Consider the following 25,815-nt stretch of genomic DNA (forward strand, 5'->3'; position numbering starts at 1 on the left):
AATGCAAAGCAAAACTTAGCCTTTTAGAACACAAAGCAGAGATCTGCTACCACTGGGGGAAGAACAGGAACCTCTTCCACCAAAGAACCCCACAGAGACAAGTAAAAGTTTGGGCGGGCACCATGGGAGGAATGGGCAGGAATGCAGAAAGAGCCATTCTCCCAAGTTCCAGATGCGCAAGGCATGTCTAAGGTTAAGACTGGAGGAAAGGAACCCAGGACCCTCTTGCACCCACCAGGAGCACTATTCTTGGTAACAAGCAATAGCACTCTGCCACTTGGGAGTACAAGGGTGCAACAAGAACTTTGCTATGGAAGCATGGGAGACATCCTAAAAGAGGGAAGGGTAGAGAACAAACAAAATATCCTCTGGCACTCTAGGTCCCACAGTAAGCCCAAGAAAGCAGCAGCTCTGCTTCTGGAACGTGACATCTGTGAAAAAAACAACCAATCAATATAAATCATCAGATTAACAAAGTAAAAACAGAAAAATTGTGTGCCTGGGTGGCTCAGTCGGTTGAGCATCCAACTTCGGCTCAGGTCATGATCTTCCAGTCTGTGGGTTAGAGCCCCATGTGGGCTCTGTGCTGACAGCTCTTGGAGACTGGAGCCTACTTCAGATTCTGTATCTCTTTCTCTTTCTGCCCCTCCCTGGCTCATGCTCTGTTTCTCTATCTCTCAAAAATAAACAAACTTTAAAAAAATTTTAAATAATCTGATAATCTCAATAGATACATAGGAAGCATTTGATAAAATTCAAAACCCAGTTATGATTAAAAATCCCAGCAAAACAAGAGAAAAATAAATTTCTCTATCTAATGTATGATATTTATCAAAAATTAGTATAGTAAATAGCATTTTTAACAGTAAATTGGTGACAGTATTGCCTTTGACTCGGGAATAAGAGCAGAATGTCCACTCTTCCCACTTCTTTCAGCATTGCTCTGGACATTGCAGCCAATTGAATAAAATATGAAAAAGAAAAGGGTAAAGCTTGAAAAGTATTAAATAATATTATCTTTGATCAGAGAAAACATAGCCCTTTATATAGAAAATCCAAAAGAACCTATTTAAAATATTAGAATTAATAAGTGAGTTTATGATCTGCTGCAGGCAAGCTCAATATTTAAAAAAAAAAACTCTATTCAAGGAACAAAAAGAAAATAAGGTTTTAAAATTAGACAATATATAAGGATATTTGACTGCATAAAACATCTAGGACAAATTAACTACAAAGTATAAGACATATATGATTGAGAGAAATTAAAAAGACCTAAATAAATGAAGCATATATACTATGTTCACAGATTTAAAAAGTCAATATTTTAAGCATACTAATTCTTTAAAAATATACTTAACAATAGATTGAATGCAATTCCAACTAAAATCCCAACAATTATTTTTTGTGTGTCAAACTTGACAGAGTAATTCTAAAATTTGTATGAAATAAGGCAAGGTCAAGATTCCTGGAATAAAAACATAGTGAGGGAACTTGTCTTAATAGATAATTTAAAAATGACAATAGTTAAAATAGTGGCTTAATTAGAAAGAAGAAATTAATAGCCCAAATAAAAGTAATAGTAGGCCCCCAAAACACAGACATATACAGCACTTAATTTATGATAAAGATGGCATTTGAGAGCAGTGGGCAAAGAGAGGAATTTTCAGCATGATTCTGTAACAACTGGATATCCAGCTGGAAGAAAAAATAGGACTTGACTTCTACCTCAAACCAGCCACAAAAATAAATTTAAAGGAAATGATCTAAATGTAAAGAGGCAAAAATATGATTATAATTAAAATTAGAAACTTTTCCTCATCAAAAACTCCATTAAGAAATTGAGAAAGTTGGGGCATCTGGGTGGCTCAACCTGTTAAGCACCCAACTCTTAATTTCAATTCAGGTTGTAATCTCACAATTCATGAGAGCTGTCAGCACAGAGGTTGCTTGGGATTCTCTCCCTCCCTCTCTCCCTCCCTCCTTTTCTCTGTCTCTTTCTCTCTCTCTCTCTCTCTCTCTCTCTCCCTGCCCCCCAAAAAATAAATAAATTAACTTTAAATAAAAGAAAAAAGACATTGAAAAAGCAAGTCACAGAGAAGAAAAGGTATTTGCAATATGCAATTGAAAGGGGAATCAATTCAAATACAATTAACTTCTGCATATTAACAATAAAAAAATCAACGCACTAGAAAAGTAGGCAAGACACTTGAACAGGCAATTTACAGACAATAATATCTATATGGCAATTAAACCGCATAACAAAACCACATTTACAATAGGGAAATGTAAACTCTGTTCTCATCAGAATGGCTATAACTAAAAAGACTGTACCAAGCATGGATACAGATGAAACAAAGGGAACTCTCGTACACTACTGACTACAATGTAATTAGTGTAACTACTTTGGAAAACTGTTTAACAGTATCTACTAAAATTGAAAAGTTGTATTCAATATAACTGAGCAATTTCATCACTAACAGTAATGCATGGATATGTACAGCAAAACATATTTAAAAGAATGTTCATAGCAGCACTATTCATAATTGCCCAAACCCAGAAATAGCTCAAATGTCCATCAACAATACATGGATAAAGACTGTAGTATTTTTCTACAATGGCACACTACCTAGCAATGAAAATTAATGAATCACACAAAAACATTAATGAAACTTAGATATATAAATTCAGGAATGCATGTTGTATGACCTACATATATAAATTTAAAAAATCAAGCTAAACTAACATTTTGTATTTAGGGATGCATGATAAAATGTTAAAACTACAATGGACAAGCAAGGAAGTGATCACGAAAGTCATGAAAAAGTTATCCTTATGGAATTGATGGAAGAGGAGTAATGTTTAGAGGAAAAACAACAGGATTTTTGAGATGCAGAAAATATTCTATTTCTTTTTTTGTGTGTTTATTTATTTATTTTGAGAGAGAGAGAGAGAGAATATCTGTGAACAGGGGAGGGGCAGAGAGAGAGGGAGGGAGAGAATCCCAAGCAGGCTCCATGCTGTCAGTGCACAGCCTGAAAAAGAGGCTCCATCTCACAAATGGTGAGATCATGACCTGAGTTGAAATCAAGATCCAGACACTTAATTGACTGAGCCCCCTGGGTGCTTCAGGAAATGTTCTATTTCTTGATCTGCACAATGAAGTTACATGGGTCTTTGCTTGTAAAGTTCATTGTTTTGTGCTCGTAATGCATAAAAATTCACAGTAAACACATGCAAAATGTCAATAATTCTGGAATTAAATCTTATAAATTTAAAATTATGATAAATGAGATGGAGTTCCATGAATATAAGTAACATATATTGAGAATTTACTATGTGTCAGGGACCACTGTAAGTGCTTTATCTTTTTTTTTGTTTTTAAATTTTTTAAGTTTATTTATTTATTTTGAGAGACACAGTGATGGCACTAGTAGATGGCCAGAGGTGGGGGGGGGGGGGGGCAGAGAGAGAGAGAGAATGAATCCCAAGCAATCTCTGTGCTGTCATCACAGAGCCCAATGCAGGGCTTGAACCCATGAACCATGAGATCATGACCTGAGCCAAAACCAAGAGCCAGACACTTAACCGACTGAGCTACCCAAGGGTCCCTGTAGGTGCTTTACCTTATTTAACTTTCACAATTATTCAGAAAACATACTACTTCTCCTATCACATTTCAAAGGTGAAAAAACTGAGGCCAGAGAGCTTACATACTTGACACACAAAAAGTCACACAGCTAAAGTCGCGTAGCTAAAATCTCACATTACAAAAGTCACATGGCTAAAGACGCCGCATTCTGGGATCTGAACCCATGCAACGGTATGGTTCTGGAGGCCAGGCTTTTAAGCAGCATATTATGCTACTTCTCCAATATAGGAAAAGAGAGATACTCTCTATGTTGGGTGTTAGTTTTTTTCCCTTGTCAAAATTATTGTTTAGTATGATGGTAAACTAACTCTAAAATATTGGTCTTTCATGCACCCAAGATATTTAATCTTTAATTTAGCACTCTATCCTTGTTTCAGTTTAAGCTCTGCTAAGGAAGGAAGACAAATCATATTAAGATGACATATTTACTATTCTAATTTATAATTGAGCAATATCATAAATTACACTGTTCCTGTTGCCCAGCATAGGAATGAATGTATCTAAGAGATTCATCACTAACCATAAGGGATACTTCTCCCTAAAAGTCAGAAGATGTTTCTCCCTACCCCAAAGACTTAACTGAAGAAGGGGCAAACCCTGAAGAAAAACAAAACAAAACAAAACAAAACAAAATAAAACAAAATAAACAAACAAAAAACCAACTATTTATCTGACTATTGGTAATGTCATTTTCCAGTTCATTCAACCTGGAAATCTCAGTTATTTTTCACAGAAATGATGTGCAGTGGTTACAGATTCTGGAGCTTGACTTAACACGTTCAAGTGTCACCTTGGCTATTTTCTAGCTATTTAACCAACAACAATTTACTTGGCTAAATTCTGCCTCAGTTTTCTCTTGTGCAAAATGGGATGACATCAGTATCTACCTCTCAGAGTTGTCTGATATAAAATTAAATGACAAATATAAGTTATTTAAAACAGAGTCTGTTACACAGCAAATACCACACAAGGGATTCTGGTTATTATTACTCCCTGTCCCCATCTCCTTCAAAGCCTCACCTCCATCTAGTCCTTGTCTCTATTCCCACTGCTGCTACCTCAGGTCTTACCCTCCACTCTTATTCTTATACTGCTCTATTTTCCTAAAATTTGTTCTCTTATCTACAAGTCTTCCAACTGGAATCCATTGTGAAGACACCACCAGGCTAGTATTCAAATAGAAATTTTTGTTCACATGATTGGCCTTCCCAAAATATTCTTTGTTTTGTTTTTTTTTCTATTGCCTACCAATTAAATTCAAAGTTCTAAATGTGTTTATCACTATTTCCTACAGCCTAGCCCCAGCCTTAATTTTCCAGTGTTATCTGTTTTGAGACCAACACAAGAAACTTATCCTGCTGCCTAATTAATGTCAAGTACGCCACTTCAATTCTAAGCTCTTTTATGCCATTTCCTTGACCTCTGTGAACATTTTCCACCTGCACCAAGATCTAGTGCAAATGCAACCTCCATGATGAAATCTTGAGCGAATGCTGTTCAGAATTAAACCTTTCTTAAATCTCCTCTAATGCTTTATTCTTTTTCACGTATAGGGACTTGTTTTTTTTTTATTATTTCTCAAATTATTTAAAGGGCTTTATTAATTCGATTACTTTAGGCCACTCTCCTGACACCATATCCTAATACCACATCCTTCATTTGTGCCTGTGCCTGTGTTATTTCCTTAAATTGAACACAGAATTTTCTTGAGTCATTTTTGTCCTTCCCTCCTACTTGCTGCTCCAGTACGAAACCGGCATGGTGTTTCTCATATTAGCGGAGCATGCAATTAATATCTATTGAATGAAGTGAAATATTATCACTAAATGTAATCACTAGCTTTGTTTTTCAGAGACCAAACACGAAAATTGAAAGGAGAAGCATTCTGTAAGTCCTTTATTCTCAAAACCAACAGTAGTGTGAGAACACAGAGTGACCTATTCTCTCTTAGGGCAATAATATTTTAAATACCAGAAAGTTCGAAAATATCCCTCAGGTAAAATGTTGCTGGCAGTTTGTTTCAAGAAGTTATGTGTAAAAGGACTGGGATCAGTGGATGATTGCAATGGAAAAAGATGAAGATCACCAAAGAGATGGAAAGGGAAAGTGTCAGTGTGGTCAGTGTGGTGTCGTAAGCACGTCCCTCAGTGATGACACACTTTACGAGGACAAATAGGGAGGGCGATAATTAAGTCTAGCTAAACTCTTCATTCCATTGCATGAAATGGCAGGAGAACTGCAGGAAAACAGTGTGGTTAGGCATTTCAGATTCTGAGGAGAAGCATAAGATACGGTCTCTGCCTTAGAGAGGGAACTTTTTCACTTTTTAAGTTTTCTTTACACAAGCAGCATTTTTTAAAGGCGATTTGTTTCAGATTGCCAAGTGGTCCTATTAGCAATATGTAACAGCGAGAAACTTAGCATGTCTGATTTCATACTGCTATTTCCTTTGCTGCTGTGGTGAATAGTTTAGTAATTCTGCTTAGCCCTGTATGTAGGCACGTTACAGCTAAGATCTGCAGAAACCACTCTTTACCCAAAACCTACTTCACCCAGAAGATAAGGAAGTACAGAAATGATTATTCTATGATTAAGACTTACAGGAATGGCATGACCAGATTTCTGTGTACAAAGATGAACTGAGCAAGGACAAAGAAGTTACATGACCTTTCTTGGATTTCTACAGATATTAGTCACCTTTTGACTCCAACTCCTTTCCACCATCCCCTTTTGCTAATGTACAGGCAGCTCAAATTCTATGCTGAGGGAAGATGCTTCTCTGGGATGGTAGTCTGCCATTTCCTCAGTTTGCTGTCTTTCTGAATAAAGTCGCTTTCCTTGCCCCAACCCCTTGCCTCTTGACTTACCGCCTGTCCTGTGGGAGCAGAATAAGCTTGGGCTGGGTTACAAATGAAAGGCAATTATCATTTATTTTAGTTGAAATTCAATAATCAACTACTTATATACTAAAGAATTCTTATGCATGATCTGAGGTTTTGGAGCAGTGTTTTTATGCAAATAAAAGAAAGTTACATCAACCACAAATTTTCAGTCCTTAACACTCAGGTGAAAAGTATAAAGAAACAGGACTTTAGAATTGGATCAGCCTCAAAGCTTCATTGCCATGAATGATAGATTGAAACTTCCTATTGTGCATTTTCCTCAAACAAAACAATGGGGACAATAACATACCTACTTCATCATATTATTGCTTAGATTAAATGAGATATTGAATGCAAAGTACATGGGATAGAGTAAATACTTAATAAGTTTTGTTTCCTTGTCCACATGGCTTCAATGTCCATAAATTGTTTCATAAAGCATCAGATGAGATTATGACCTCAAGTTAACTGACCATCATTTCAACTATTTTCTTTATTTTATATCTGTAAGTTTGTCCTGTCTCTTTCAAAATAAGCATTTCAGACTCTGGAAACACTTCACACTGCCTCTTCTTTTCTACAAAAAGCACACACATTTCAGCCTAGATACACAAATAACACACAATAGGATATATATGTGTGCTGATTTTATATACTGTATATTTACATGCTGATTACCTAAATGGTTTGTTTCTTCACTAAAAGTTAAAAGATGTCTACATTTATAAAGAAGGCTGAACTTTAGTTCCTTTTGGCACATGTCAATCAACAGTATTCGCTGAGTACTTTTGTGGTGTACTTTATGTAACGTTAGGATGCTTATTAACAAATATATTTAAATTGAATTATCAAATTACTTTGTACCTGGAATTGTGCTATACTTTACATGTGTTAACACACTAGAAATTAAGTAGTTCCTAATATCACATCCATTTTATTTTTTTATATTAAATGTAATTTATTGTCAAATTGTTTTCCATACAACACCCAGTGCTCATCCCAACAGCTGCCCTCCTCAATGCCCATCACCCACTTTCCCTGTCATCCCACCCCCCATCAACCCTCAGTTTATTCTCAGTATTTAACAGTCTCTTATGGTTTGCTTCCATCCCTCTCTGTAGCTTTTTTCCCCCTTCCCCTCCCCCATGGTCTTCTGTTAAGTTTCTAAGAATCCACATATGAGTGAAAACATATGGTATCTGTCTTTCTCTGCCTGACTTATTTTACTTAGCATAATACCCTCCAGTTCCATCTAATCTTACATCCATTTTAAAGAAACATTAAGTATGTTTTTTTGAGAGAGGGAAAGAGCAAGCAAGGGAGAGAGGTGGGGGGGGAGAGAGACAGAGAGAGAGAGAGAGAGAGAGCAGAGCCAGACATGGGGTTCGATCCCACAAACCTGGGATCATGACCTGAGCCAAAATTGAGAGTCGGACCCTCAAATGACTATGCCACCCAGGTGCCCCGACATTAGGTAATTTGTTCAGTCATACAGTTAATAAGTGATAAATCCAGTATTTAAAGCCAGGTGGTCTGAATTCCTAAACATACTCTAGACTACGTTTTTAAAGTCGGTATATTGGGAGACAGCATAAAAACATCAATGCTACCATTATTGTTTCTACATTTTTTGGAAATTCTACTTTAGAACTGTCTTCCTAAACATCTCACTTCATCAAACAAGGAACGCAAGCATGTAAAATCTAGGAGTCTGATTCTGTGGTCCCTCCAAACTCTGAAAATAATAATAGGCTTTAATTTTATTTGGTTGTTTTTTTTAATGAATGAGAGAAAACTCTTGAAGAACTTCAGAATACTAATTCTAAACCTGTTTTTTGTTTTTGTTTTTGTTTGTTTGTTTTTATCAAAGATTACCTTAGGTGATTTTTTTCAGGACCTACATTTTCATTTATTTCACACCAGTTCAAGGCAGTCCAAGCTTGGGGTGTGTGGGTGGCTCTGTCGGTAAAACATCCCAACTTCAGCTCAGGTTGTGATCTCCTGGTTCATGGGTTCGAGCCCCATGTCGGGCTCTGTGCTGACAGCTCAGAGCCTGGAGCCTGCTTCAGATTCTGTGTCCCCCTCTCTCGCTGCCCCTCCCCTTCTCTCTCTCTCTCAAAAATAAATAAACATTAAACAAAATTTTAAAGCATTCCAAGTTGGACTGGAGATTGGAAAGCATCATTTGACAAGAAAGCAATGACATGATAGACAATACAGAAAAAAATACATTTTCAGAATAATGCTTAAAGAAAACAGAAATATAAATAAATTATCAGAACACGTTTAAACTCTTAAATATTCAGCCTCTTAGGTTATTTAACTGTCTACATTAATAGTTGGAGACCATATTTTCTGAAAAGTCTTGGTTCAAAGCCCAGATTCACCACTTTGAAAAGATGTTGAGTAAGGTAGTAAAACTTCTTAGGTCTCAGGTTTATTTATAAAATGAGGATAAAAATAATAATCTTAAAATATTTCAGGGAGAATTATAGGCAACACACACAAGTTACCTGATTCACAGTAAATCTTAATACTGGGCCAATCTTAATACTTAATTGAATACTCTTTTTTAAAGTTCCCGTATCAGCACTGGTTAATAACACCTGCTTTCTACACTTTACTCAACTTATGATCAAGAGAAAAACATCTCATTTAAATATAAGTGAGAAATATCATGTGCAAGTTATATAAGTAGAACAATAGTAAAATTTGTCATCAGAAATCTTGAATTTATATAACTTAATTCAGACTAGCAAACAGCTCATCAAATTTTTTATCTTTTATATACATTTTGCCTCAATATTCACAAATATCAAGAACCATAAATAGAAATGTGTTCTTTTATGACTGCCAAATTCATTCAGCATGACTGCAATTGAGTGGAAAAATAAAAATACATATTACTTACTGTATGTGGCGTTTGGCAATTTCAAAATGATTTGCAAACATTCATCTTCAAAATACTCCTACAAAATGCATCTGTGAAGAGAAAAAAATCCAAATGAGTAAGCAATTTGCCAAGGTCACAGAAAAGCTAATCCAGACCAACAGAAACTTAGACAATACATAAACATACTGAAATAAGGTTTTGCAAAATATAGTTTATACACCTAGGTAAGTATAATGGGCTGATGAACAGAAATATTCCCAACTGTATGCAAATATCCCGTATTTAAGTCAAAGATAATACTCTTAAGAGGTAAGAAGAGTCTGCACATTGACTTCAAGAATATATGTGACAAACACAGTTTGCCTAGAACATGGCAGAACAACATAAAAGCAATTCAAAAGCATGATATAAGTAAATTTAAGTTGGAGACTTGAGGTGCTTATTAAAATAATTCAAGCTTTTTAAAATGTACTTTTGTCTGATATATGAAGATCACTGAGGTAGAAAAGAATTTTGCTTGATTTATCCAGAGAATTGCACCAATTCACTTTGTAATTGCATTTCGATTCTAATTGAAAACCACGCACGGAGAAAAATGCATGCGTGCCATTTGCACACCTTACAAATATACACAAACATCCATTTCTTTCTTCTCAGAAGTTCACTTCTAAGGGGAAATTTCATCAGATTCTAGTAATTAAGTTGTTTTAGAGAAGAGGTGTTGGGAAAAGCACATTAATTTCAAACCTCGAAATATTTTCAACTTCAATGGATTTTATTCTACTGGGTATAGTGTGTTATAAAAGAAATACCTAAAAGGAAACAAAACCAAACACAACCTGATGACATATGTAACCCTTTAAAGTACAATGTGTTATTTCAGGCAGATCAAACACACTATGGAGGGTAGAAATAAAAATCCTCTTAAGTAGCAAGCATCGTTAGTGGCATTCTCAGTGACCAGCAGAATCTCTGCCCACAGAGATTTGGTTTACAGTACTGAACAGAAATATGAGCTTACTAATGAGGGACGTGTACTTTTTGAGTTCACCAAAACCAAGTGTAATCAAATCAACAGTTTGACAAGCAGAAGAGGCATTCAGAGTTGAAAGTCTCATTTTTCTTCCTCTAGTGAATGGAAGACAAGATGACATGGACCTCTACCTGGCCCAAGAAGGAATGAGTTTACTAATACTCAACACAAAGCTTCTCAAACAAGAGGAGACTAGACAGAGGTAGAAATTTACAGTTAAATGCCAAAAGTGAATGAAGACACTTTTAAGAAGCTATGCATGTTTATAATTTCATTTTTGTAAGTGTAACACTTAGAGCTTAACAGAAGATACAAATTCAGGTTCACATATAATTTCAAAAGAATTATAAAGTTCTAGCAATTTGCCAGACCTTATATTTCTTCAGATTTTAGCATATTCACCCTCCTAGGCAAGAGAACTGAAGTTAGCACTAATCACGCCATTTGCCTAATTTGACACAGCTAAGAGGTGATCCTAGGCTCAGCAAAAGCTTTTCTAACACAGACTCTTCTCACTACAGCACCTGCTAGTCCCTACAACGTATCCAGAATAGAGGGTGCAAACTGGAACATAATAACCAGATCTGGCTTGCTTACTGACATATTTTGTGTATCCCATGCCATGGTTTTAAAACTATTTATTTATTTATTTATTTATTTATTTATTTATTTATTTATTTAAAGTAGGAGATTTCTCATAAGAACCCACATTCCTACCCTCTTTGAAAGAGCAAAGATTTTCTAAGGCTGGGCTCACAGCCTCCAAGAACAGAGAAATGGCTGCCCCTCTTGGATGTGCACACTTTCTACACTCTCCTCTTTCCTACTTTTGCAAGCTGCCTTCTACCCTGCCATTTGCTAGCACTAAAGTATTTTGTTCCTGATCCCTATGTACCAAGTACAGTAAGACCTGTTTGCTGTGAAACTGGAGAGGAGGAACTTTCCTTATTTATAGTCAAAAAGCTTATTTCATTACAAGAGGCAATTGGTTATAATGACATTTCATTGGATTCTTATAATCAGGTAATATTGATTATCCTGTTTTATTTTATTTTTTTATTTTATTTTTTGATTATCTTGTTTTAATCTATACACGTTTTCAAGTTTCATGGACTTGAATTTCCATTTGTTCAAATATATGTTTGATAATTTTTAAAGCTGAGGGAGAAATTTATAAACCCAACTGATTGGGAAAAATCAAGGAATGAAATAATCTAAAATAAGGATTACATTTACCATGAACATATCTTCCAGAAAATTACTTCGTAGACTGGCAGGTGTACTATTTGATAAAACAATTGTAATAATAAAGAAAACTTCAATTTAACTAAATAAACTAGATTAAGAGAATACAGACCACTGAAGGTGAAAATCTGCAAACCATAAATTCTGGTTACATCATGACATATTGCAAATAACTTGAAATGTCAATATGTTTTGTATAATGTTTTAAAAAACACAGACCTGAAATTCTGGGTAGTTGTGGTAATACCAGCCACCTAAATCTGAAACTATTCACACATTCTGCAAAAATATACAGCTAAGGTGCCTGGGTGCTCAGTTGGTTAGGTGTCCAACTCCTAATTTTGGCTCAGGTTATGGCCTCACATATCATGGGATCAAGCCCTGTGTAGGGTTCTGGACTGACAGCACCCAGTCTGCTTGGGATTTTCTCTCCCTGTCTCTCTTCCCCTCCCCTGCTCATGTGTTTTCCCTCTGTCTCCCCCTCTCAAAATAAATAAATAAATATTTAATACACACACACACACAGCCAACAAAAACAAATAAAAACACACAAATCCTAGGCCTTCAGTATAACTGGAAGGTGGACAATAATTAAAAATGTCAAATTATCTGCAAATAGAAAATTAAACACCAATCTATAGCAGAGTTACCTTTCAAACTCAAATTATATGTATTACAGAAATCTAAGAAGTCCAGAAAAATAGTGAGGAAAAGAAGAAAGCAAAGGTCCTAAAAGTGACACAAAACTCACTTTCAGAATGTCTACTAAAACTATAAAAATGTGAAAAACCTATCCAGACATTTTAGAACATGTACACAGAGAAGAAAGAGACAAAAGTATATAAATTTCAAGGTGGCAACAATTTTTTCTGAGCGACAAGTAAGGCATTTAAAAATGATAGGATATGTCAAAAAGACATAGGCCCCAGCTTCAAGAAGTTCTTAATAGTCATATCTGGGACAAGTGGAAAATTGGAATACGTAATTATCATAGAGAAAATTATTCATTATAGAAAATATAAATAACAGAAGTGAATAAAGTATATAGGGAAGAAGAAAAACCTGTTCCTTTGCCTGGAATGCCATCTAACAAAATGTAGATGTATTGATGGAGTTAGAAAATCACCATTAAGCAAACATGATAGGTAACTGTCAACAAAACACCTGTGGATCAGCAAAACACTCATGGGTAAAAGTATGAGGTTGAGCAGATATTTCCATAGTCTTAAAGCATCTTCTCACAAACCTCTTATTAATTATAATGGGGAAAATAATAACTTCCACAGACACCTGGGTAGCTCAGTCGGTTCAGTGTCCAACTCCTAATTTTGGCTCAGGTCATTATCTCAGTTTGTGGGTTTGAGTACCTCGTCGGGCTCCAGGCTGACAGCATGGAGCCTGCTTGGGATTCTCTCTCTACACCCACCCCCTGCCCCTTCCCTGCTCACTCACTCACTCACTCACTCTCTCTCAAAGTAAGTAAATAAGCTTAAAAAAGGAAAATAAATAAAATAATAACGTTCAATGCAGAAACTTGGCAGAGACCACTGTAACAATCAAAGACAACATCAATAACGGAGCAAATAAACATGATGTGCCTCCAGGTCTGATGCACTTAAACAGGACACAACATCACTTCTGTGGTACACACATTTGCCAAAAATGCATAACCCGAGTCGATCATTAGGGAACACCAGGCAAGCTCAAAATGAGGAAAGTCTGAAGATATCTTCAAATTCAAAGTCATGAAAGACTGAGAAAATGTTCCAGATTAAAGGATTAAAAGGCATGACAACCAAATGCACATATTATCCTAGATATACTGTTACATAACAGTATTTTGTTGATAATAAATTTCTTAATTCCCATAATTTTACTGTGGTTATGTAAGACAATGTCCTTATTCATAGGAAATACACACTAAAATACTTCAAATAAAGAATCATGATGTCTGCAACTTATTCTCGAAAGATTCAGGGAAAAAAATATGTATGCTAAGTATGTTACATGTATGTGTAATATGTTACATCATTTATGTTACATATATGTAATATATGTAACATACAATTATGTAATTATGCTATACACACACATACACATATGGAGAGAGAGCAAGCAGAAATAATAAAGAAAAAGGAGCAAAATGTAAACAACTAACGAATCTGGACAAATAGTATTTAGGGTCTTAGGTACAATAATTGCAAATTTTCTATATGTTTGAAAGTATATCAAAATTTTAAATTAGAGAAAAAAGGTAGAAGTAAATAAATGTTTTACATTCATTAGGATATTTTGAGATTACAAAAAAATGGTCAAACAGATAAATCAATGACATGTTTTCAGATCAAGAAAAAAATTAAGAAGTTAAAAATAAACAGAATCATTGGCCAGGTTTTGGACAGCTAATATGACAAAAATCCATTTTATCTATCTCTCTATATACATCCTCCTGCATTTTACATATTTTATGTTGATATGTAATTTATATATTAAATACTCCTATATTTAAAATAAAATGTTGTTTATTTGCAATTCACATATTTGTATTTGCATATTAAATACATAAAATAGAGAAGAATGAAAATAATTTTGCAGTCTAGCTTTGGGTTTTACATAAATAGTACAGAAAATATTATATCCAGCAAAAGTAAAGTTAAATAATGAAATTTTATTAACAAAAAAGATCATCAACAACTAAAGGGAAAAAAATAAAGAAAAAGATTATCAGATAGTATTTAAAGGGTATCAGTATAAGTGGTTATTCCTTATATGAGTGGTTATTCCTTATATAGTTGTTTTGGTAAATAAAAAATTACCAAGTTCTTGTTTATAAATTCAGAAAAAAATTAAAAATAAAATCAACCTTAATTCTTTAATATATCTTATGTATAACTATCCTGTCTTTATTTTCAGACCACTCTTTAAAGAATTATATATACATATTATTTTATAATTAATTTCTTTTTACTTGTGAATTTCTTTCTGTAGCAATATCATGCTTTTTATCATTAAATGCAGAACCATTTTCCTGATTGATATCCCATGCATGTCATTATTTATTTTGTATTTTTTCACATCTGTTACCAAAAATACTAAAAATAAAAACACTGCTGTATACTGTTGTATATATCTTCTGCCAGAGCATGATTGTTTTCTTAGGCTAAAATACATAGAAGGGGAATTGTTAAGTCAAACAGCATGAGGCTGTTAAGACTTGATAATATTTTACTCTATTAATATGTTAATATAGTAAGTTAAATAATATAGCATTCATTAATATATCAATTATGTTAATAATATTTGACATATTTTATTAATACATATGTGCACAATTTTCATATTTGAACCACACAGTCAGGTTATATTTTATAATCCCTGCGGCCAGGGGTGGTCCTGACATAGTATTTGTTGTCTGTTTATAACTCGACTTGGCCCTAGTTCTTCATATTGTCATGTCTTGAATTGATTCCATGCATTCTTGGTATTATACATATTGAGTAGAACTTTCAAAGAAGTTACCGCAAAATTTGACTTGAAATTAAAAAACTGTTTCTATGAGAAAAAAAAAAAAAACAGAACATTTTAATTAAATAATTATTTATTTTTGGAGGATTTAACACAATTCCTTCTCTTACAAAGCAATAATCAAGTACTTCATAGGACTTAAAGAAGGAAAATAAGTACAAATAGACAAACATGCATTACAGTCTTGTAACTGGATTGTCACATGGCAAGGTGGTAAGGGGAAGGCAGGACTCACTGCAGGGTCCCCTGAATAATCCAAGCAGTTCTTCCGTGTCTCATTTCTAATTACAGAATGGTGTCAGAATGTCTGCATACTGTCATTTTATTTACATGAGCTATTACCATTTACATTTACTACACTAAATAGTACCTTTTTTTTTTTTTCAAGTGTCATTTTAATTGATGGCTTGCACCAATCTTCAACTTACTGCAGCCACTCTTCTTTCTTCCTGTGTTCACTTTGGATTCTTGCAGCTCCCCTACAGATTTAGCAACTTTCTGGTCTGTAGATTCCATATTTTATATTCTTTTAACTTTAATCCTGGAGATTAATACCAATTTCATTCAATATAAACACCCATCAACCTTCTAAAGTCTTCGCTGGTCTGCCCTGGCAGGTCACCGAGCCACTGACAATCACAAGTTATGCCTCCCTTCACATGCCATGTGAGACAAAGCTAAACTTCACCAAAGCGAAGAGTGACGAACTCTTGTTTCCTCTCATATTTAAACCTCGTCATTGTGTCAAAGAATAAAATTAGATTAAATCAGAGTGATTTACTTCTCTCAAAATCATGTTGGTTGTTATTCCCATTTGTTCTGCCCTTTTGAGATGTGTGAGCATCAACTGTCTTTTTTATTTATTCCTCTATTTTCCTAGATATCAAAGCACGGTGATTAATCTATAACTTCTAAAGTCATCACTAGTATATTCTCATTCTCTCCCTCTCTCTCCCTCCCTATCTCCTTCTCTCTCTCCCTCTCCTGATCATTCCCCACTCCCTACACTTTCACGTGGCCTTCAAGAACCCTAAGCTAACTCCCTTGCACAATTTCTATTGCAAATACAACTTAATAATCATCCCATGATAATTTCAATCATGAAAAGCATGACAAATCAGAAGCTCCTGAATATTGTACATTATCTCCATGTAATTCTCCTGAAGACCATTAACCAACTGATATGAGTAGATAATTCCATATCCAGTCTATACTCCATGGTTAAATGCATAGGTAATGCTTTGACCAACTTCCTGGGAACCTTCGCCCCTTGATTTCTGACAGTGTGTCTACACTGTATAGTCTGTATGCTGTGAAAAATGTTTATCTATCCCTCTTCTCTATTTGCCCAGTTTGGGAGAAGTCAAGACCTTTTCCTAAACCAAGTCAATTCTTGTTTTCCCGTCATTTTTTTTTTTCATTGAATGTTCAAGGAACTGGCAAAGTGCCTTTTACCTGTCTCTCCATTCAAAGAGCTTTGAATACCTTCCCCTTCATCACCTGCTGCTGTCTACATGGAGATGAGAAAATTTAGACCCTTTATCCTGTAAATTGAAAGCTAAAACAGTTTTGCTTAACTCACTCCACCCCACTCTCAGCAAACACACAGTAAAGCATGGCATATTTTATACCCTTCACTTTAGCATTTTCTAGTTTCTGCAGAAATTTTACCTTTTCCTTTACATATCCCTATCTTTTGACCCATTCCACTTGCATGAAGTTATTCTAAACCAATTAGAGATACAGGCAAAGATCGATGTTCAGAGAATGTCATCAGTGCAATTTATAATATTTACTATTGTAAAGATTTAAAAGCAATCAGAGTGTCTAACAATTAGACATCAACTACATAAGTTGTGGTTTGTGCAGATAATAGAATTCTATGTAGTCACAAAACTCATGTCTCAAATAGTATTTATTTATATGCAGAAATCTAAACTATATTTAAAACAATTTACTTTCTAAAATAATATGAATAAAGGGGCAACTGCATAAATAATTATAAATATATATTTACATATATGTATATAAAATTCAGAAAGATTGACCGACTATATAGCAAAATGTTAATCGTTATCTCTGAATGATGTTAAAATATAAGCAGTATTAATCTTTCATTCTTTTCTTAATGTTGCAAATCTTCTGCAAAAATATACATCATGTTATAATCCAAAAAGAAAGAATACTAGTTTACAAAAACTCAGAGGGAACAAAAGCAACAAAGTACATATATAAGAACCAAACGCAGGGCTATAAATCAGACAAAACCTTAGCATTGAAAGAGCTGGAGACCAGCATAGACAAAAGTAGGGCATAATAAGATGCAACCGTCAAAAAGTTAGTAAAACATATTTTAAAATGTGATGCGGCTGGACTTGTCAGGTGCCTCCCCAATATCTATTCTCTCCTTCCTTGGTTATTACGTTCACTTCTATGCCCTTTGGCTTTTATCTAAAATGTAGATAAAATTGTTAGAACTCTGGGCAGCTGTTTTGAGTGCATAAATCTTCGGCTGGCTACAAGGATCCTAGCCCCCTGGTGACATGACAGAGCCATCTTATCACGCTTGGGTTACCAATATTAAGATTTCATATGTCGTGAGGAAAAAATAAATCACTAACTTCTTTAGGCTACGTGGGAAATACACTGGCTACACTTTCTAAGTGATGCTTATCATCTAAGAGTTTTCAGATACGAATAAAGAAAATGTTTCTCTGTGATGGATGTAATGATTATTTGACCAGCATATGTATTACCAAATATTAAGATTCATATGCCAAATAATACTTAAAATGAAGAAGGATTTAAAGGAGTGCAGAGAAGAGAAATGGAAAGAATTAACATTTAGGAAATTAGGATACCTTAATAATGACTCAAATGAGAAATTTATATTTAATAAAAAGAAATATTGAATAGTTTAGATTTAAGTGTGTAAAGGATTTTTAAAATTAAATTCCAAACAGTGAAATAGCATTAATAGTAGCAGAAGAGATTAGATTACATATTAAAAATGAATTTCCAGAAACTAAAAATTGTTTAGATACTAGTTATTTTTAAAAAAAACAAAGACTCTTTTAGACATCTTTAAATCTACATTTAGAACTGAGGCCTTTCAAATCATGAGATCCAATCAGAAATATGGTATGAATATATGATGAACTTTAGGTAGTGATTGTTAGTTTTATTCTGCATGTTTTATGGTCAATATTTGTGTTTTTCTTCATGCTTTATGTCATTGCTTAAGTGTGTAACATTTGTATTAACTTCTTTTGAGACTTAGTTAAAATTTGTAGAGAATGCATCCTTACCTCAACCACACCATCCAAATACATGGTGTGGCAGGTTGTATCTTCCAAAGATGGTCACAACATCTCCTATCCAGCATGCTCTTCTATGTGACCCTGACATCCCACCCCTCAAGAGATGAAGGTATAACTTTACCTCCTGGAATCTGAGCAGACTCCAAGACTCATTAGACCAAGAAGATATGGTAAAAGAAATACTGTATCATTACTATGTGTGGCCTTTCACTGGCCTAGAATCTTCTGTTTTCTGCCCCTTGGAGCCTTCAACTGCCATGTAAAAAGTGAAGGCTACTCTGCCATGTTGAGGAGCAATCAGGCATCAGACATGTGACCAAAGAAACCATATTGGACATCCAGGTCATCTGGCCTTAGAGGACTTCACTCCCAGCCACCACCTGACGGCAACTACGAGAGAGAGCCCAAGTGGGGAGCTCCCAGCTGAGCCCAGTCAGTCCACAGAACTATGAGACATTATGAATAAACTGTTGCTTTAAGCCAATAAATTTCAGGACAATCTTTTGCATAGCAATAAGATAATCAAGAAAAAAAATGTGATCATTCTAGAGTCTAAAATATGGAAGTATGAGGCAATAACCTAACATCTTTTATTTATTTACCTGAAATTATATATATAAACATATACTGACCAGAATGTGAATTGTTTTTATGATAATCTATTTTTCTGTCTCTGTCTCTACCTTTATCTATGCAAGTTATCTTACTTCCAATTAAAATTATTTCCAATGGTTTTCTGGCTACACACACACACACACACACACACACAGTGTTTTGGGGCAGCCATTCAGCTTATAAAAAATAATATATAGCAGAAACCTGAATGCCGTTCCCATATGAGGAACTGACAATACAGAAAGCAGTTTAAATTTGTTTTCTGTTCTCCCCCAAAGCATAACTGAAACCAATAAGACCAAGGAGAAGATTTAAAAGGAATCATATTGAAGCTCAGCACAAGGGAAGGTTCTCTTCCTGTGAGAAATGCCAAAACAGAATGGGCTGTCCCAATAAAGGGCTTAAGGAAGAGTTCGAGAAAAAGTTAAAAATCCATACTTCAGAAATGTGGAAAGAGACCTCAAGTACTGGCTAGTTGCTGAAATTTAATGGTTTTTTTTTTTAATTTTTTTAACGTTTATTTATTTTTGAGGCAGAGAGAGACAGAGCATGAACGGGGGAGGGTCAAAGAGAGGGAGACACAGAATGTGAAACAGGCTCCAGGCTCTGAGCGGTCAGCACAGAGCCCGACGTGGGGCTCGAACTCACAGACCGCGAGATCATGACCTGAGCCGAAGTCAGACGCTTAACCAACTGAGCCACCCAGGCGCCCCTTAAATGGTTTTTAAGCACCCTTCTGAATCCATGATTTTGATAAATTTGTGCTGATTACTTTGGAATACACTGCACTAATATTTTTATATCCCCATCATATTCCAGAAAAAGATACCAGGAATGTCGCAAAGATTCATTCAAATAGAGCATCATTAAATTCATAACCCTTTATCCACTGAATCAATATTTAACAATTTCTCAAGACATTTATTGAATGACTAGCTACGTTATGGACTTTGGTAAGCCTCGGGGGAACAATAAGAAATACAATGCCTCTGTTGTGAGGAAGAACATAATTTAAAATGGGAGCAAGGAGGACACAATTAACTATGATAACATGGTGTAAGTTAGCAACAGCAATAGGCACAAAGTGTTATGGGAACAGAAGAAAAAAAAAAAAAAAGAACAGAATAACTCTGGCTTGAAGACTTGAAAAAGTTCCTTAAAAAAGAAGTATCATTTGATCCTTGGTGCGAGGGGACAGGCAATTCAAAGCTAACAAGCAGTGTGAGCAAAGAAGCTGCCATGGACATCGATGACATATCCAGGTAACACAGAAAGAATCCAGCGAGTCCTGAAAATAGGTTAGGAGGGTTTAAAAGATGAACTGTGAAGCTACAAAGGTCATTTGGGATAGAATTCTATGAATGATCTGGAATGATACACTAAGGAATTTGACATTTACTCTGCAGAGCTTTCGAAGGTTTTACACCCAGGAATGACATGTTCAAAATTGCAGAGAGATCCCTCCATTGACAACGTGGAGTATGCAATGGACTGGACAGTGTGGGGGGGCTTTCTTTAGAGAATCACGTTAGTCTTGGGTTTAGATTAGGTACAAATTTGACTGAGGGCAGGTAGGGTGACAGGATCACCCCTCAAGATCCTTCTCAACCTGAAACTCTAATTTCTGTCCCTTGCAAAAGAAAAGTGATCCAGACAAATTCTTATACATGACAGAAGTGGCAGAACTCTCAGGCCACAATGGCGAAAATCATGACAACACTGCCATTTCAAACACCTGATGTATTTAACAAGAAGTATATAGGGGCGCCTGGGTGGCTCAGTTGGTTAAGCGTCCACTTTGGCTCAGGTCACAATCTTGTGGTTTATGAGTTTGAGTCCCACGCTAGGCTCTGTGCTCACAGCTCAGAGCCTGAAGCCCATTTCAGATTCTGTCTCTCTCTCTCTCTCTCTGCCCCTCCCCACTCGTGCGCACGCTCACTCGCTCTCTCAAAAATAAACATTTTAAAAAAAGTATATAAAGTGCACAATCTTGACTGTCTGACAGTGGAATTTGAGAGAAAAAAATCACAAGGAAGATATTAACATAGCACAGTGAGAAGGCATTTTCAACTATCTTACTGGAAAAAACATAAAAATTTGAGTGACCTAAATCGTTTTCGGTCTGCGTCATTTTCCAAAGTAGCATCTACTGCTTTGGAAGGCCCAGGGGACATATCCTTACATGTGCAATCTAATTAAATGCATGTAGAAAGGACTTAATTGTGTAGGACATTTTGCTAGGTGCAGCACAAAAAGAACTGTGTTGGACTGCCTTCTTGGATTTCATAATCTATCAAAGACTGACAGATGTAGATATACATCTATAATTTATGAAGATGGAAGAAAGGTTTCATTTAACTATAGGAACAGGCAAAAATACATGTACTTACATTGAATGCTTCATGAGCATTGATATGCAGGACAACTCCTTGATTGGTCATTTCAAAGAAAAGCACAGCTAAGGGTCAGAGAATAAATATCAGTGACCAGATCTTACTCCAGAGACTTGTTGTAAGAAAAAAGGGAATCTCAGCTCTATCTGGCTTTAACAGTGCTAAAAGCCAAGGTCAGTGAAGCAGTCCGAGGCACAACATGCCATAGGACTGCAGGTGCTTGAAGGAAGGAGAAATGGGCCAACCATGACATGGCATCAGTTCTCGGGTACTAGCTCCTTTCCTTTCCTGATTTCCTTTTCATTGGTGTTGGGCAATTCCAACGTGCACATGTGACCTTGCACAGGGAGATCTATATATGGGTAACAGCAAAAGGTAAGAATTCATAAACACCTAATAAAGTATGAACCTAGATTGAGAAAGTTAACACATGAAAAAGTTAGAAATTGGGGTGCAGTGTGAATTTTTTTTCCTTTAGACTAATATATAGTGTGTGACATCAGAATCCTTAAGTCCTCTGAATGAGTTGCTTGATGGCAATCAGCCAAGTATATCATCAGATCGCAATTCTTGATATAAAGAACCTCACTGTCCTTCAAGCCCCTGTTCAGTGGTAAATGAACAAATGAGGTGAATGTTTTCCTACAAAATACAGTCATGAATAACATGGTATGAAGACAAGTGGTGAAAAACACAGAGAAGAAAAAGTAAAGTTTCTACAAAATACCAATACACAGTAATGTACTCATAAATTGTAAGTTTATAATGTTGATACATAAAGATGATAATTATATTTGTTTATGGCACGAGGCTCTTTCTTGTTAGAACACATGGCCTTATGAAAACATGCAGCTCTATTCTGCAGATGTTCATCCCTGAATAAGAAAATAATCCTCAGAAGCCAGAATGAGAAAATGATCTTTTTAATAGTATGAGACTTCAGGAAGGCAGAAACTTGACAGGAAGCAGTAAGAGCAGATGCAGAGAAAAACGGATTTTGCCTAGGGGACCCCAGGGTTTTAGAATTGCAAAAGCACTCAGTAATTGCATGCAGTGAACATGAACCCATTGCTGAAAACTCATTTGTAAGTATGTGCCCCTTAATGAAATTTTGGAAGCACCTGACCTTGCACCATTTATGTGGTGCCTTAAAATAAATGGATCCAAAAACCACTGGCTAGATTTATTAATTATGTACACTGACTGCTTAAGGAGTCATTTCATGCACCAATCAAGGGTACTGCCGTATTAAAATGCAGCAACAGTTTATTGGCCCACAATTGTATATATCGAGTTCTTGTGAGAAATAGTCCTTTGGCTAATTAAAAGTGTATGAGATTTAGACAGTAATAAAACACAGATGATTATAATACATATTGATTAAATTCACAAAGTAAATTTTATCATGCCAAGTGATAAGTACATATGTAATATGTACATATAATAAATAGAATGAATATATGAATTAAAAAATAGATGGAAAGAAAACATCAGTTAAAAATGACTAAATGTAGTAGTTTTAGGTGTGGTGTATTATTATGGAGAGAAGTGACATATATGTATGTATGTGTGTGTTTGTGTATATATATATATATACCATAAGGTATATAAGGTTTTATATATAACCTTATATACAAGGTTTTAAGGTTGGTGAAAAACTCAAAACTGAATTATCAAACGATAAGATCAGTAACTTATATTTAGCTTGAGTGGTACCCAAGCACAAGATCACAAGATGGCAGAGGTCACACTTCAAAACATCCAGGGAACCCATAAAAACAAACACTCAATTTTCAGTAGAAGCCCTTTGGGAAACACACACACACACACACACACACACATACACACGGTAGCCATTAGCCCTGTCCTATGAGAGGAAACAGGAAGTACAGGATATATCGTTGATTTAGAGTTAATTAAAACTGCATTGTAAAATCAGTCTTTGCTCTCCTTCCTATACCTTGGTTTTACATTTATAATGATGGGGAATTTTTTTTGTGAGTAACTAACTTCCAAAACACTTGTTAAATAAAATGAAAACTGATCATAAAGCAAGCTTACAAGGTTAATTATCAGTGGACTATCACACTATAAAGTAATTACAGGTGGTATAGTATCTTGGCCAATAGACACAACAGTACAAGAAAACCAACAGTCTGTGACTTAATGTAAACTTTATTGAAAACTGTTAACCTCATACATGGTTCCCACATATCACAGGAGCTATAACTTGATTTTAAATATTTCTCACTTAGAAATTCTTCACAGGGTTGTTGAAGCTGATAATAAAGTTTTCTTTTTCATCAATTTCAAAATATTATTCAGGAGGCACAGAAAACATCATGATGGGAGGAAAAAGGAGTACTAAGCAAATACAAACTGAGGACTCAACATTATTTCTAGGCTGCACTAGAAAACTGTCTGAATCACAATAAGAAAAAATTAAGAAAAAATTATTTTAATAATATCATTATTTGTAATGTAAAATGAATTCTTAAACACATAAAACACATACATTGTTTAATAACCTATAAAACCACTTATATAATTAACTCTCACAAAACATAATGTAAGTTAGTCCTTTGTCACTTTTTAAAAATAACTATTCTATTTTACTGAACATGTTTTTGCAGTTAAGGAACTTGTAGGTTACATTAAACAATTAGTTCTGGAACATTTCAACAGTCTGAAAATCATTCCAAAATAAATCAAAAACAGCATGATGCACCATTAGATTCCTATCAGTAGTTTATTAATTTATGTACAATTATCATTTGTTCAAATTACTGTGGAGGAAATGACAAACTATCAGTGTTTAAAACAACACATTTTCTTCGTATGATAAGAAAATTGGTATTCAAATATGTCTAAATGGGAAATCAATTACAATTTGCTATTTCAAATTATGTGTTCTTCTAAATTAAAAAAAGAATAGAAAACCTCCAATTACCATTGATAAAAAAATCATTAAAACAACTAGACATCACATATTGAATATGAAACTCAAAAGCACAAAAAATAATAACATGTCACATCTTTTTCATTCAGGCGCTAAGGCTCGGATGGCGATACATTTTAAAATTTTTACTATTTTTCGGATTCACACACAAACTAAGCTCTCATCTTTCAATTTCTCTTAGGATCATCCTCCAGAAAAAAAAATAATAACACAGTCAAAGCTGATCAGAAAACTAAAGAGAAAATGGAGGACGACTGCTCAACTTAAGAACACCTAACAAAAATCAGCAGTGACACTGGAATTTTCCAAATAAAGCAAAAAGAAGAAGCTTCCCACCCTTTTGCTAAGCTAGATGCACTCTCTGCAAAGCAGCCATTCAGTGTTAAGCACTATGAACAATTTGTACAATATTATGATATGATATTCATCATGATGTATTTTTGCCTTCACACATTTACCTTCTCTTCTCTCTTAGATAAAATTTCTAAATATTTTGCTAATACAGTTTAACTGGGTTTCTGTTTTACTTGGCTTCAATCCTATCTTTGACTCCTATTTATTTATTGTCTCTTGGGATCTGATTTTGCAGTTACTCTTTACAATAGCTCTTCCAGGTTTGATCATTTTATTTTGGAAACTGGTTAAGCAGGCCAGATTTACTAGGCACCTGTCATGCTAAATGCCAGGAGAGGACCCTGGAACAGGAGATAGCATTAATAATAGCTAGCATTTGTTGAGCATGTGCTAAATACCAAGAACAATAATTGATACACTACATGCATGCCACCTAAACCCTCATGACAACGTATTAAAATACTCAGGTGGGTGAAAATAAATATCTAGCTCTTACTATTGTGAAAATAAAGTGAGCTAATCCTATGAAAAGATCTTAAAAGAGAACCTCATGTCCAATTAGAGACCTAGGTTGTATTAGTGTTAGCTATTATTTCTATTACTGTAATTTTTAAGATCAGGTAACTAAATTCCATAGAGGCTATGTAACTGTCATTTGCCATTCTGTTAGTAATTGGATGAGTCATAGTTTTTGAACTGTATTTATGCAAGCCCCACAGACTTGTGCCTTTAACCCAACCAAGTTTCATTGCCTCCTCCAAACTTGAATGTCTACATTTTTTCTACCTTCCAATCAAGGGCTAGTTCATATACTTAAATGTTTTAATGAATTGCCAAGAACATTACCTTTAAAAGGGAATTTAACAGACCCTTGATTCATCAAACTAAGTGATGTAACAGGACAAAGCAGCTCTCACTGCACCTATGTCACTGTTCAAAAACCAGAT

General features: G+C 34.9%; 1 protein-coding gene across 4 annotated transcripts in view; it reads right to left on the reverse strand.

Annotated features, from left to right (window-relative positions):
• Window positions 1-25,815, reverse strand: part of GALNT13 (polypeptide N-acetylgalactosaminyltransferase 13) — a 540,886-nt gene that overhangs the window by 493,677 nt on the left and 21,394 nt on the right. For all 4 annotated transcript variants that reach the window (XM_058715238.1, XM_058715236.1, XM_058715237.1 and 1 more), the window contains exon 2: window positions 9,443-9,513. The gene's annotated coding sequence lies outside the window, so the exon portion shown is untranslated. The remainder of the gene's footprint in view (window positions 1-9,442; window positions 9,514-25,815) is intronic.

This window comes from Neofelis nebulosa, chromosome 2 (genome assembly GCF_028018385.1).
Source record: "Neofelis nebulosa isolate mNeoNeb1 chromosome 2, mNeoNeb1.pri, whole genome shotgun sequence".
Classification (NCBI taxonomy): Eukaryota; Metazoa; Chordata; class Mammalia; order Carnivora; family Felidae; genus Neofelis; species Neofelis nebulosa.